General features: G+C 38.7%; 1 non-coding gene across 1 annotated transcript; it reads right to left on the bottom strand.

The window, feature by feature from the left end:
• Positions 1-9,528: 9,528 nt before the first annotated feature.
• LOC126805330 (small nucleolar RNA R71) lies at positions 9,529-9,635 on the bottom strand. The gene has a single exon (XR_007674002.1). It is a non-coding gene; the product is annotated as a small nucleolar RNA R71 (small nucleolar RNA).
• Between the last annotated feature and the right edge of the window lie 5,103 nt (positions 9,636-14,738).

The following is a 14,738-nucleotide window of genomic DNA, read 5'->3' as shown; positions in this document are numbered from 1 at the left end:
AAACACCATAAACAACAAATTGCAGGAACCAAAAGAACCTTATACAATGATAAATATGCATATCTTTGGCACAATAGATTAGGACATTTATCTAAAGATAGATTAAAAACTTTGGTTAAGAATAAAACTGTCACGATCCCAAAATTTCGAGTATGAAACTCAAATTTCGAAGTCATGAAAAACACTAAAACAATCTCAATGAATAGAAATCATTTAAATGTCACAGCGGATCATCTCTGATTTCAAAATACAACTCAGTTAAACCGATAATTACAAACCAAAATTTATAATTCGACATTATAACAAATGGAAATGTATAATTCTCACAAAAATCCTCACCAGGAATCCACACAAAATCCTCACCACAAGATGGAAATAAATGACTTCAAGTCCCCTGAGCGGTCCGTCGATTTCCAGTAATCCACACCTGCGGAGTTATCCCCTACACCATCGAATAGGTGCACTAGGATTGTAAACACAAATCCGATAAGCTTTGCAGCTCGTATGAGTAAAACGACAATATAACTCGCATATCAATATATACGAAACATCACAAAACATAAATTATAAATGCACTCATGAGTCAATGGACAACCCATCTGGTTGTCCAAAAATATGAAAATGAAATTGCTCATGAGAAATTAGGCAACCCCTCTGTTTACCCAAATGCATTTATAACATGGGTACTCTTGAGCGCGGGTACACCTCTGTTACCCCTTATGTAGTACACCACCGACATTGGGCAACCTCCTGCTACCCAACATCCAAAAATATGAGACTCATGAGCCTATAACCCATCTGTTACCTCACATGCAGTACTCCGGTAGACAGACTAGAGCTCTAACTGTATCGTAACTTTCGCCCGGCCAAAGGCTAGGTTCCGACATGCCAACACGTCCGAAGACTGGTCCGAAGTCAAAAACTCGTCCGAAGACATCAATCACGTCCGAAGACAAAACTCGTCCGAAGACATCAATCACGTCCGTAGACAAAACTCGTCCGAAGACATCAATCACGTCCGAAGACAAAAACTCGTCTGAAGACATAAATCACGTACGAAGACAAAAACTCGTCCGAAGACATCAATCACGTCCGAAGACAAAAACTCGTCCGAAGACTTAAATCACGTCCGAAGACAAAACTCGTTTTAACAACACTCAATGTTAAAACCGCGTACAATAATCATCATGTCATATTGTACAAATCAAATCACATGCTCGATATATAAATCTCATTACCAAATGGACATATTCACAATGAAATCATGACAGTAAATAATATAGCAAACTATATATATGTACCTATTTATCATTTATACAAATATATATTCCACTATATCATATACATGTCATATTTTATTCTTTATAATTCTGCATAATCTTGAATCTCCGCAAGGGTAGATTCGTAAATGTGAGATTTTTACTCACCTTATAATTCTCGAGCGTAATTCCATGATTTCGAAAGTAATTCATTTACTTGAATTATCGATCACCTTGAAAAGATAAGAAAAGAATTTAGAAGCGTTACGTAAACCTTAAATGCCGAAACAGTAATAATATGTTACTGTTAAGCAATTTCTGGTTTTACGAATTTACTGTTCACAGAGTTACTATTCCAGTATTTACTATTCACGTATTACTGTACAAATACATCTCAATTGCGTATTCCTGTATGAGTACATACTGTTTACGTATTATTGTACGTAAGCATACTATTCATTCGTAAATACTGTTTCAGTAAATAATAATGACCAATTTACCCTTCTGAAATTACTTTTACATTTACTGAACGTAATTTATATTTATATTTACCGTACGTAAAATAAATTTACATTTACAGTACGTAAATCACTTTTTATATTCACCGCACGTAAAAATAAATTTACAAATTTATTGTTTCAAAAAAACTATTCACGCACCACCTCCGGCAGACCGCGCGTGGCGCTCATGCGCCACTCACTTTGGCAGCGCGTGGGGCCACGCACCGATTCTAAAACCGGCGCGTAGCACGCCACCGCTGCCCAAATCCTCTCCTTTTCTTCCTCCTCCACCCCTACATGGCCCAAGGCCGCCTCCAAACCTATTCACACTCTCACACGCGCCGCCCTAAGCGGCGGTACCTCCCCTCCTCCTCCTCCTCCGATTTCGCCACCAATCGAACCCAAATCCATCAAAAATCACACATCAACATCACAACAATTCAATTCATACCTAGATCGTACGGCGGAGTCTTTGATTCGTCGTCGGTGATGCTTGAGAGGCCGGCGACGTCGATTCGAGCAAAGGCGAGGGCACGTGGTGAATCGAGGCTCAACCCTTGTCTGGAGGGTTCTAAAGGTGAGAGGAGGCGGAGGCGAGCTTGCCTTGAGCATGGAGTCGGCGGAGGAATGCACGAGCTTTGGGTCGTCACGAAGGCTTCCCGGCGGTGAGGGGAGGTGCGCCGAGCTTGGGGTTTGGTGAGGAGGGCCTCGCGAGGCTGTAGGGCGAGGCGGTGCAAGCCACAGAGGGCTAGACGGCGAGATCGCCGGTGGAGGGTTTTTCGGAGGGAGAGAGGCTCGGGGGAAGAGAGAGAGATGGAGGGAGGCGCGGGGGTGAGTGAAGAAGTGGGTTTCCGAAAATGGAAACCCTACTTCAGAAAAGTTTCCTTTTATACCCTTTTCTAAATCGGAAACTAACTTCTGTCATTAATAACTTTCACGCCCGACGTCCGATTTGAACGCATGACATGTCCACAAACTCATATCGACGAGCTCTACAACTTCCGTGAAGGAAGTTTTGACAAACGGACGATGGAACAAAAGTGGATACTCACGTCGCGGAAACGTAACGGTTTTCTAAATAAACGTTCCGATAACGTATCCATTTTCGAATTTCGACGTCACAGCGCAAAACATCACATTTAAAGAATTTCACAAACTTATAAATTTAAAATCAATCCAATAAATCGTTCTAAAAAATCTGGTTATTACAAAAACACTGCATGATTTAAACTATGATGATTTATTAGATTGCATAGAATGTTACAAAGGTAAAATGGCAAACAAAATAAAAAAGACTGCAACTCAGAGCAAGAAATTGCTTGAAATAATTCATACAAATATATGTGGACCTTTCACTCATCAAACTATATGTGGAAATCATTCCTTCATAACTTTTACATATGACTATTCGAGATATAGCTATGTTATCTTTTATCAGAAAAATCACAAGCTCTAGATGCTTTTAAAATCTACAAATTTGAGGTAGAACTTCAGTTAGAAGCTAAAATTAAAATCGTGAGATCTGATAGAGGAGGTGAATATTATGGAAGATATAATGAGAAAGGCTAGCTCAAAGGGCCATTTGCATTATTTTTGCAGGAGCATGGAATTAAGGCTCAGTACACTAATCCATACAGCTCATCAAAATGGAATAGCTGAAAGAAAAAATCGAACTTTACTAAATATAGTCAAAAGTTTTATGTGTACTGCAGGGCTGCCTAAATTCTTGTGGGGTGAGACCTTAAAGACTGCAAACTATGTCTACAACAGGTCACCTAGCAAGGTTGTAGAAACCACACCATTTGAAACTTGGACTAGAAGAAAACCAAGTCTGTGTCATGTGTGGGGTTGCATTGGTGAAGCCGAAACACCAAATCAAATTACACCAAAATTGGAGTCCAAAACTGTAAGTTGCAATTTTATTAGTTACTGTGAAAAATCAAAAGGCTACAGATTCTATGCAGCAGGTCATTCACCAAGAATCATTGAGCTAAATTTTTAAATGAGACTGAATTTAGTTCAACTTTTAAGGATCTAACCTTTGATTTTGAAGAAATCTCAAGAGATAAAAATTTGGAAATTTATTTTCCTCTACAAAAAGACACAGACCAAAGTCCTACGTAAATAATCCATGAAGCTGCAGAACCTGTAGAAAACCAAGTTTTAAATGAACCTGAAAATTTAGATAATGCAGTAGACATTGAGGTAGATTTAGAACAGGTTGAAATAGAAGAACCTCAACTAAGAAGATCACAAAGACAAAGAAAACCTACATTTGATGAAAATAGTTGTTATGTATTTTTGCAAGAAATGGATGATATTCTTGCAGAAGACAATGATCCAACAACTTATAAACAAGCCAAAGAGCATGAAAATGCTAAACAGTGGTAGTTGGCCATGAAAGCTGAAGTGAAGTCCATGAGTCAAAATTCAATGTGGGAGCTAGTCAAACCATACCCTCAACATGAAGATATAGGTTGTAACTGGGTTTTCAAAACCAAGAGAGATGAAAATTGCAAGATTGACAGATATAAAACAAGGTTAGTAGCCAACGATTTCACACAAAAATAAGTAGATTATACATAAACATTTTCTCTAGTTTCCACAAAAGATTTATTCAAAATCATTATGAGTATTGTAGCTCATTTTGACATGGAACTTCATCAAATAGATGTAAAACTGCATTGTTAAAAGGAGAATTAGAAGAGACAATCTACATGAAACAACCTGAAGGCTTCATACAACCAGGAAAAGAAAATCACGTATGCAAATTACAGAAATCCATATATAACCTAAAGCAAGCTTCCAGACAGAGGTATAAAAACTTTGATTCAGTTATTTCAACTTTTGGATTTGATGAAAATATCATGGATGAATGTGTATATTTAAAGACAGTAGGAAAATAATTTATTTTTCTCGTACTGTATGTAGATGATATCTTGCTTGCTAGTACTGATATGAAATTGTTGAAAAATACTAAAGCTTTTCTCTCTATAAATTTTGATATGAAAGATCTTGGTGAAGCTTCTTATGTTTTGGGAATAGAACTCAAAAGGGATAGAAAGCAATGCGTATTTGGTTTGTCTCAGAATGCTTACATTTGTAAGATTCTGAAACGATTTAATATGGCACATTGCTCTGCAAGTCCAGTCCATATGTCCAAAGGTGATAAGCTTAGTAAAAAGCCTAAAAATGGGGGGAAGATTGAAGGTGACAGTGAGATTGACACTAAACTCTATGCTAGGCTTATAGGTAGTTTGATGTATGCACATGTCTGCACAAGACCAGATTTATCCTTTGTTGTAGGAATTTATCTCGTTTTCAATCTAACCCTTTTAATGAGCATTGGATTGCAGGTAAAAAGGTCTTGAGGTATTTATAGAAGACTAAATCACAGATGTTAGTTTACAAAAAAGTTGAAAAGCTTGAGTTATTAGGATACACAAATTCAAACTTTGCAGGTAATTGGCCTAAATCCTCAAAATCTACATGTGGCTATGTTTTTATACTTGCAGGTGGTGTTGTAGCATGGAAAACCATGAAACAAAAATTAATTACCACTTCAACAATGCAAGCTGAATACATAGTTGTTTATAAGGGAGTATGTGAAGCACTATGGATTAGAAATTTCTTGTTACAGATAGATGCACTTAAATCTCTTGTCACATATCCAATTAAAATGTATTGTGATAATGAAGTAGCTGTGTGGTTTGCCAAGAACAACAAGAGATCAAATAACTCGAAATATATAGCTCTCAAATATTAAATGTGAGACAATGTGTGAAGGAAGGTGGGATTTCAGTTTTGAACATTAGCACAGAAAATCAACTAGCTTATCCATTTACTAAGGCTTTAACTGTTACATGTTTTCAGAACCATGTTAAAAAAATAAGAATTTTATTAGCTTTAGATGCTTGAATTTTGTGGGAGTCACCCTTCAGAAATTTTTAGACTGTTTCCAATAAAGACCTTTGCATCTGCATCATTGTTCTTCATAACAGTTGTAGATTTCTTTTATGAATAAATTATTATTTTTATCATAATTTTGTTTATGTTTCAAAATATTGTTGTGTGTATCATTATTTTTATAGTTGAGCATGAATTTTGAGATAAAAGCAAGCTCATTTTTATTTTTGCTATAACTTCTGCAAATCTGCAAATATTGCAAGATCACTATACTATGATTATATATTGGACTTGAACAATTGACTTTACAGGAACATGCATACAGTCTTCAAATTGTTCTTATATTTTATCTTTCATGGCTTATGTGACATCTTGTTACTGTTGTTAGTCGCTTTTAGCCGGTTTTGATATTTGTTTCAAAATTTAGCTCCTAGTTTTGCAGCAATTGAATTGTTGACCAAGCTGAACTAGCTTGAATTGTTCTATATCTCAGCGCGCCCTTAATTTTCTTGTTTTGATTCTAGTTATGGCTGAAGTACTATGTTCACATATATATTTGATCCATGTGGGAGAATGTTGGAAACTAAAATGGATACTGCATAGATCTGATGCAACCTAAATCAAATAGTCTTCTATTAACTAGGATTGAAGCAAGAAGAGAGTTAGAATTGGAATTCAATAAAGTGACTTATTGATGAGTGTGTAGTTCAATTAGAATAGAAAGCTAGTTGTCAATGACCTGATTAACATGAATTGAAAGTAATAGAGTTGTAGTCTAACGCAATATTGGATTAAAGCTCAGAGTCTTTATGGGAAGAGCTGAGATTTAATCCCTATATATACATGCATCAAGTCCCTGATCTAGCTACAAATTCCTTAAGCAATCAGTCCCATTCTGAGAGATATAGTGGTATAGATTAGAAGATCTTTAGTGCGTCAATTAGCTTTATGATAGGAGCACAAAATGTGACATTCTTAATGTATATATGTCATATTCTTATGCTTTGTTACTTCTTATTTAGTTGTTTTAGGTTCATATTTGTTATTTGTGTGTTTTAGTAGAGCTATGCCGAATTTGAATGAATTGATGATGAAATTGTGTTAAGTGTTAGAAATCCTTATTGAGCTAGGATTCCTTACTCGACCAGGATTCTACTTTCATATTTTCATTCTTTCATATTCCTTAATCGTCGATTTCTTTTCAGGAAAGACAAATCCTATTTGGACAAGGAGTAGTTATGCCGTGATGTATTCCTAGTGAGACAAGGAAATCATATCCGAGTTGAGGAAGAAGAAGAGGCCGGCCTAGCTATTCCTAGTTGGACAAGGAGAGATGCCATGCAGCCCATATATGTTTCCCTATTGGATTTGGTTTCCTACATCAAGTTGGAGTTGGAGTACATGAATCAAAATCCATATCAAAGAAGATTTCAGCTTCCCAATCGAATTCCATCTCCTAATTGGGACGGCATGAGGGGTTTATTTTCTCCTATATATAGAGACACGGTCTCACCATTTTTCAAAGATCATCAACCTTGCGCACATACTAGCTAAAGCTCTACCGAATTTCATACTCACCATTCCAAGAAATCCTAAAACCAATTCCACCATTCTCCACCATCATCCTTAGCCTTCAAGCACGCTTGTGAAGAGGTTCCATTCCCCTAGAAAGCCACGGCTACACCTTGTAGAATCGCTTGATTGTTAAAGTGTAACCATGATTCTCTCTATATTTATTTCGGTTTTTGGTTTTCTTGTTCTTGGTTGTATATATGATTTGTGTAGTGTAACCTTGTTTCAATTTTGTCTATGAAATAGCTACTTGATTCAATTTATATAAAGATGCGATTTCATGTTTTGGTTTTATGAATTTTCTGTTTTGGTTACTGCCGTGTACTCTCTATGAATGATTTCAATTTATAAGTGTTATGATTATGATTGTACCATGATATTTAGGTTGTTGGATTAAAGATTTATACTAAGAATACGTTTACTCTTTTATATGTAAGTTTCAAATTACATGGTTGTTGGTTAAGTAGTTGACATGCTTAATGAATTCAATGTGCATGGCTTTGGAATTACATAATAAGATGAACATGTTAGATTTCGATTAGGGCTGCTTGGTATTAATCGAATGTGTTAAGTGTCTATATGATTAGGTTACTGCTTAGAACCCTAATAGCATGATCCAACCTTTGTTGTTCATAAAGAAGTCTCGACATGATTCTAAAAGGAGACATAGAACTTGTTTTCGGTTTCTTTGTGTGAATTATTTTGGTGATGTATTGTGTGTTGGTTGGTTGATCACATGTATATATTAGTTTAGGTTTTATTTTCTGTTTTTGATCCGAAACTTATATCTCAACTCTTTTATCTTTATGAATTCGTATTAATTGTTTGTGATTCTATGCCCTGGTTGGATCCCCGGTTTGTGAACGATACTCTCTTGCTTTATACTACTTACGATGCTTACAGGGTTAAATATTAATGTCGAGTAATCGAGTTGATCAAATGACGCCGTTGCCGGGGATCCATAAAGATGGATCCCTAACTTTTAATTTCAAATTCATTTATTGTACATTTGTATATTCTTATCTTGTTTCGTTATACATATAGTAAATATATCTTAGGTTGTTGTTTTGGTGCATTAGTGAATGATTGTTGTAGGTTGTAAATCGAACGGAATAGGTAAAGTCTCTTTTGTTAATATTAGCCTTAACCCTTCATGCTAGCTCTCGGGTTTGCATGAGGTCGAGGGCGGCTTTTATTAACACTTGGAAATTTGTCTAACACCCAAGGTTAAGTCCAGCTGAGTAAGGGACACGCTCTCTTATTACTCTGGTGCATGGGACCAAAATTGGATCTCAGAGAACTACAGACTAACATACATCTCGGTGATGGAGTAGATAGGAAGTTTGCTCTCCGTAGTTCAACAAATGAGTCCTACCATGTTCACTATCTCTAATTGAGCTACACGTCCTTCTGAAACAAAGACTTGATCTTGTGTCTAGGCATCCATACTTAGGCTGCACGTCCACCTCGGTTTACAACTTAGAATCAATCGATCGTTCAATCATTGAAATGGCAAAAAGAACTTGTGAATTGTATGAAGTTTTATAAACGTAAAGAACTAACTCTTTGTAAAGTTGACAATATAGTTGCCGTGTCTCTTCCTAAGTGTGCCGTGTATATGACTAAGGAAGGGCATGGTTTCATGACTTCATTATGTATTCTTCAATGCTAAGTCTTTAACTTTTGTGTCACAGGAACTATGCATGTCCGAAATATCTAAGAGAACACAAGAGCTCAAAGACCGAATTCAAGTACTTAGAGATTTAAACAACTCTTTCACGAGTGGACCCTTGGATTTCGAATCATTTCCAAGTAATTCCATCTTAAACTCTTCAGCTAGATCAGAAGAAGAGGAGGACATTTCCTTCCCCTTCATCTTCAATTCAGAGTTAGACACAATTATGGACCGTGATATAATTCTTGTTGGTGCTCCAATGGCACTCAAGAACGCATTCATCCCCACCACCCCTGAATCACCTTCATGCATTGCTTTCACTCCACCTGATGAAGCCAACTTCTCCATTCCAGTTCAATTGCTTGGGCAGCTGCCTAAGTACTCTGGTTCCTCAATTGAAGACCCTAATGTTCACCTTAGGGAGTTCTTGGACATTTGCAAGCTCCAATCGATTCATCATCTTTCTCAAGAAGGCTTGAGGTTGCTTTTGTTTCTATTTACCCTTAAGGATGATGCTAAGCGTTGGTTGTACTCTTTGTCTGCTGGAATCATCACCACATGGGACGAGATGACTAGGAGGTTCTTGAAGCAATTCTTCCCTGCCCAACTCACGAAAAGACTTAAGAGGGAAATTCAGAACTTCACTCAAAAGGATGGTGATTCACTCTATGAGGCATGGGAGGAATTTCAGGAATTACAAATGAAGTGCCCTCACCATGGTATTTCGTTGGATGACTTGATGCAATTCTTCTATGAAGGACTCGACACCACTAATAAGAGCATGGTGGATTCGACATGTGGCTGCACATTCATGAACAAGACCGGTCAAGAAGCTTACACCTTGATTGATGACTTGGCCGAAAACAATTGTCAATTTAGTTCCATGGAGAAGAGAGGAAGCAAGAGCCGTGGGGTGTATGATGTTGATGCAAGAAATTAGATGGCTACTTTAGAAAGGAAGCTTGACGTTCTAGTCAAGGCATTCAATGGTTCGAGCATCAACACTCAAGCATGTGGTATTTGTTCTTTCAAACATCACATAACGGATAATTGTCGAAATGGTGCAATGACTGAAGAAGAGTTAAACTTCATGGGGCAACAAAGGCCTAAGTACGATCCTTACTCGAACACATACAATCCTAGGCTTAGAGATCATCCAAATTTTCGTTGGAACAACAATACTCAATCGTACAATGCTCAAGGTCAAAGACCTCGTCCTTCAGGTTTGTTTGTGAGGCCTCAAGTACCTCAAGGTTATGTTCCCTTTAACTCTAATGTTCATGGATCGAATAATGCATTTGCACCTAACTATGATGAGCTCTTGAAGTTCCTTGCTCAAGGGTAACAAAATTTAAACTTTGCTACTCAAGCTTTAGTTACAAGTCAACAAGCTCATTCTAAGGACATAACCGAGCTTAAGAAGCAGATGAGACAAGTGATCGACTTCATGGGCAAGATCCATGAAGGAAGTAAGTTGCCTAGCCAAACTGAGCCAAATCCTAACGTGAAGGCCATGATGACAAGAAGTGGGAGGATCTTGGATGCTCCATTGTAGCAAAACAAGAAAGCCGTGCCTTCTAAAGGAAAAGAGGCCGAGAGTTTCAATGCCAAAGACTTAGAGAAGGACCTTGCCTCCTCTAAGGCTAATGATGATGTGCCTCTACCCTAAGGAGATCATGCCGTGCATGACAAAGGTAAGGATCCTAACTCTAGTGGTTTGGTTTCAACTAATGATCTTCCTCGTGTTCCCTTCCCTAGTAGATTTGCAAAGCAAAAGAAGGATGACTCTGATCAAGCCATGCTCGACATCTTCAAGAAGGTGGAAGTGAACATGCCTCTTATTGAATGCATACAACAGAATCCTAGGTATGCTAAGTTTTTGAAAGAATTGTGCACCAATAAGAGGATGACTCGAGAGAAGGAGGTTGTCACAATGAGAGAGATGGTTTATGACGTGCTCCAAAGGAAGCTACCACCAAAGCTTAAGGATCCAGGGAGTTTTTCTATCCCTTGTACAATCGGAAAACATGACATTTGAAAAGATAATGCTAGACTTAGGTGCATCGATCAATGTAATACCTTACTATATTTATGAGGACCTAGGTCTAGGTGATTTGAAATGAGATAATGTTGTGATTCGATTGGCTGATTGTTCCAACAAAGTCCCTTTAGGCTATGTTGAAGATGTTCTTGTGTAGGTTTCGAGCTTAATTTTCCTTGCAGACTTCTATGTCATTGACATGGAGCCAACTGAAGCAGATGACAAGGAGGTCCCTATCTTGTTGGGCCGTCCCTTCATGAGGACTACAAGAACGAAAATCGATGTGTTTAGTGGATCACTCACCTTTGAGTTCGATGGTGAAGTGATTAGCTTCAACATCTTTGAAACCATGAGGTATCCCCTTTCGGAATTAAGTGATTCTTTTTCAGTTGACATTGTTGATTCCATTGTAGATAACTATCTAGATACCTTGGCACATGACGAGTTGGCACTCACTATTGCGCAAGGGGCCGGATTTACAAGTGATGGTTCTAACGTTTCTGAGTTAGAAGCTAATGATACCGTGCCATCCTTTGTTCTAGAGAACGTGACCTCCATTGAGGTTGCACATGAGGTAACCTATGTCTCTCCTAGTCCAATTCTCTTAACTACTAACAAGAATCTTCCTTATGTGGCACAAGCTCCAAAGCTTGATCTTAAGGTTCTTCCGGACCACTTGAAGTATGCGTTTTTGGGAGATGAGGATACATTGCCAGTGATCATTTCATCTGCACTCAACGAGAAACAAGATGAGAGATTGATTGAAGTGCTGAAGAGACACAAGACGGCAATAGGATGGACCCTAGCCGACATCAAGGGAATCAGCCCTACCATGTGTGTGCACCGAATTTTGCTTGAAGATAGTGCCAAACCAACCAAGGAAGGTCAAAGATGTCTTCACCCACCAATGATGCAAGTTGTCAAGGACGAGATCACCAAGTTGCATGATTGTGGTGTGATCTACCCCATCTCGGATAGTAGGTGGATCTCTCCCATTCAAGTTGTGCCAAAGAAGTCAGGAATCAGGGTGGTGAAGAACAAAGATAACGAGTTAGTTCCTCAAAGGACAGTGACCGGTCACCGTGTGTGTATCGACTATAGGAAGCTCAATGTTACAACAAGGAATGACCATATGCCGTTTCCATTCATTGATCAAATGCGAGACTGGTCATTCTTTCTATCTTGATGGATACAGTGGATACAATCAAATTAGTGTTGCGGAGGAAGATCAAGAGAATACTACGTTCACATGCCCTTTTGGTACGTTTTCTTATCGTCGCATGCCTTTTGGTTTATGCAACGCTCCAGGTACGTTTCAACGTTGTATGTATCACATTTTTCTGAGTATATTGGTTCTAAATTGAAGTTTTCATGGATGATTTTTCTATTTATGGTGAAAATTTCAAAATATGTCTAGAGAATGTTGAACTTGTGCTTAAACGTTGTGAAGAAACTAACTTGGTTTTGAATTGGGAAAAATGTCATTTCATGGTTACACAAGGCATTGTCTTAGGCCATATTGTTTCATCTAGAGGAATTGAGGTTGATAAGTCTAAAATAGATCTTGTGCGTCACTTACCCCTCTCCACAAACGTGAGGGATGTTCGATCGTTTCTTGGACATGCAGGTTTCTATTGTAGGTTTATCAAGGACTTTTCCAAGATTGCGAGACCATTGAGTTCATTGCTTCAAAAAGACGTTACTTTTCACTTTGATGATGATTGCAAGCATGCATTTGAGACCTTGAAGAAGCTCTTAACTTCGGCACCTATCATGGCACCGCCTGATTGGTCCTTGCCATTTGAGTTGATGTGTGATGCCTCCGACTATGCAGTGGGATCCGTGCTAGGGTAGAGGAAGGATAAGCAGCCATACGCCATATATTATGCCTCATGAACGCTCAATGATGCTCAACAAAACTACACCACAACTAAAAAAGAGCTTCTTGCCGTGATCTTTGCTTTAGATAAGTTTCGTTCTTACTTACTTCAATCCAAAGTTATTGTTTACACTGACCATGCAGCTTTGAAGTACTTAATGACGAAGAAGGATGCTAAATTGAGATTGATTCGACGGATTCTCTTACTCCAAGAGTTTGTTCTCGAGATCAAGGACAATAAGGGAAGTGACAATGTTGTGGCGGACCATTTGAGCCGTTTGGTGCGAGATGCCGAGCCCTTGGCTATCCAAGAGAGTTTTCCGGATGAGCAACACTTTCGAGTTGAGGTAAGTGACCCATGGTATGCAGATATTGTGAATTATCTTGTTTCTAAGCAATTTCCGGATACTTTATCGCATGCTCAAAAGAATAGACTCAAGGGATTAGCTAAGTATTATGTTTGGGATGAACCATACTTGTGGAAACATTGTGTTGATCAAATCATTAGGAGGCGTGTCCCTGAATCTGAACATCATTCCATACTTACTTTTTGCCATTCTGAATCTTGTGGAGGACATTTTGGTTCATGTAGGACTGCTCTTAAGGTGTTAGAATATGGTTTCTTCTGGCCTACAATTTTCAAATATGCATATCATTTTTGCATGACTTGTGATAGATGCCAACACATGGGAAATTTAGGATCTAGGGACCAAATGTCTATGACACCGATTATATATGTCGAAATATTTGATTGTTGGGGCATTGACTTCATGAGACCTTTTCCTAACTCAAATGGTTTCTTGTACATACTCGTGTGTGTTGACTATGTTTCGAAATGGGTGGAAGAAAAAGCCACCCGTACTAATGATTCTCGAGTTGTTGTAGATTTCCTTCGTTCTAACATTTTCTGATAAGACCCGAATCTTTTACGATTCGTTGCGATAATAGTTTCATCTTTTACTCGGAACTAGTCGTACTATGTGTGACGACTCTAAAAGTTGACTTTTTGATGCGTAAGTTCTCGGGAAGACTTCCTTCACGAAAGTCGTAGAGCTCGTCGATACGAATTCGTGGACATGCGGCACGCCTAAATCGGAGTTCGTACGGGAAAGTTATGAATTAAAAAGCGTATTTGGGCATTTTTGGAAATAAGTATAAATAGGGGTAAAATATCATAAATATGGGGGAGAAAAATAAAAATCCGTCGGCCACTGTTCACCCGAAGGAACCCCGATTTTCGCCCCGCCGGTTCTCCCTTTTCCGGCCGCCACCTGTCGCGTTGGAAGCGCGCCGCCGACCCCTGCAGGTCTGCGGTGGTGGCGCACCCCCTCTCGCCGCCTAGAGTTCGTCGCCACGCCATGAAGCCGAGAGGCCTAGTCGGCGTCGCTCCCTCCTCCGGCCACCATAGGCCACGAAATCGGTCACAAAAGAAGCGCAAGGAGCCGTATAGCAAACCCTCCAAAGGAATCGACCCAATTCGCCTTGAGGTAAGAGAATCGACGATTTGAAATTTTAGGGTTCATAATTTGGAAATTTTCTATTTGATTTCGATTGATGGGTTTAGACTCCGAATTAGCCTTAGTAGTGAACTAGAAAGTTGTTAGAAATGTTGTATGGATTGTGTTGATGAAATTTAGTGATGATTGAAGGTCGGCGGTAGCGGCGGCGCGAGGGCGGCGCGTTGTGCCGGAATCCGGCCGAGCGTAGGGTTCGAAATAACCCTCTCGGTGTAGGGAATTCGTGAATACATTGTGAGATTGGATCGATGAAGTTAAGGATCGTTAGGATTTGTTGAAGATACGCGTTATCGGGTTTGTAAATCGTGAAAACCACCCGTTGGATTGATCCTGTTTTCATCCTAGGATTTAAGGATTAATTAATCGGACTTACTAGATGTGTTGGTGGT

The sequence above is a fragment of the Argentina anserina genome, chromosome 1 (genome assembly GCF_933775445.1).
Source record: "Argentina anserina chromosome 1, drPotAnse1.1, whole genome shotgun sequence".
Lineage (NCBI taxonomy): Eukaryota > Viridiplantae > Streptophyta > Magnoliopsida > Rosales > Rosaceae > Argentina > Argentina anserina.
This window is presented reverse-complemented; position numbering and strand designations above follow the sequence as displayed.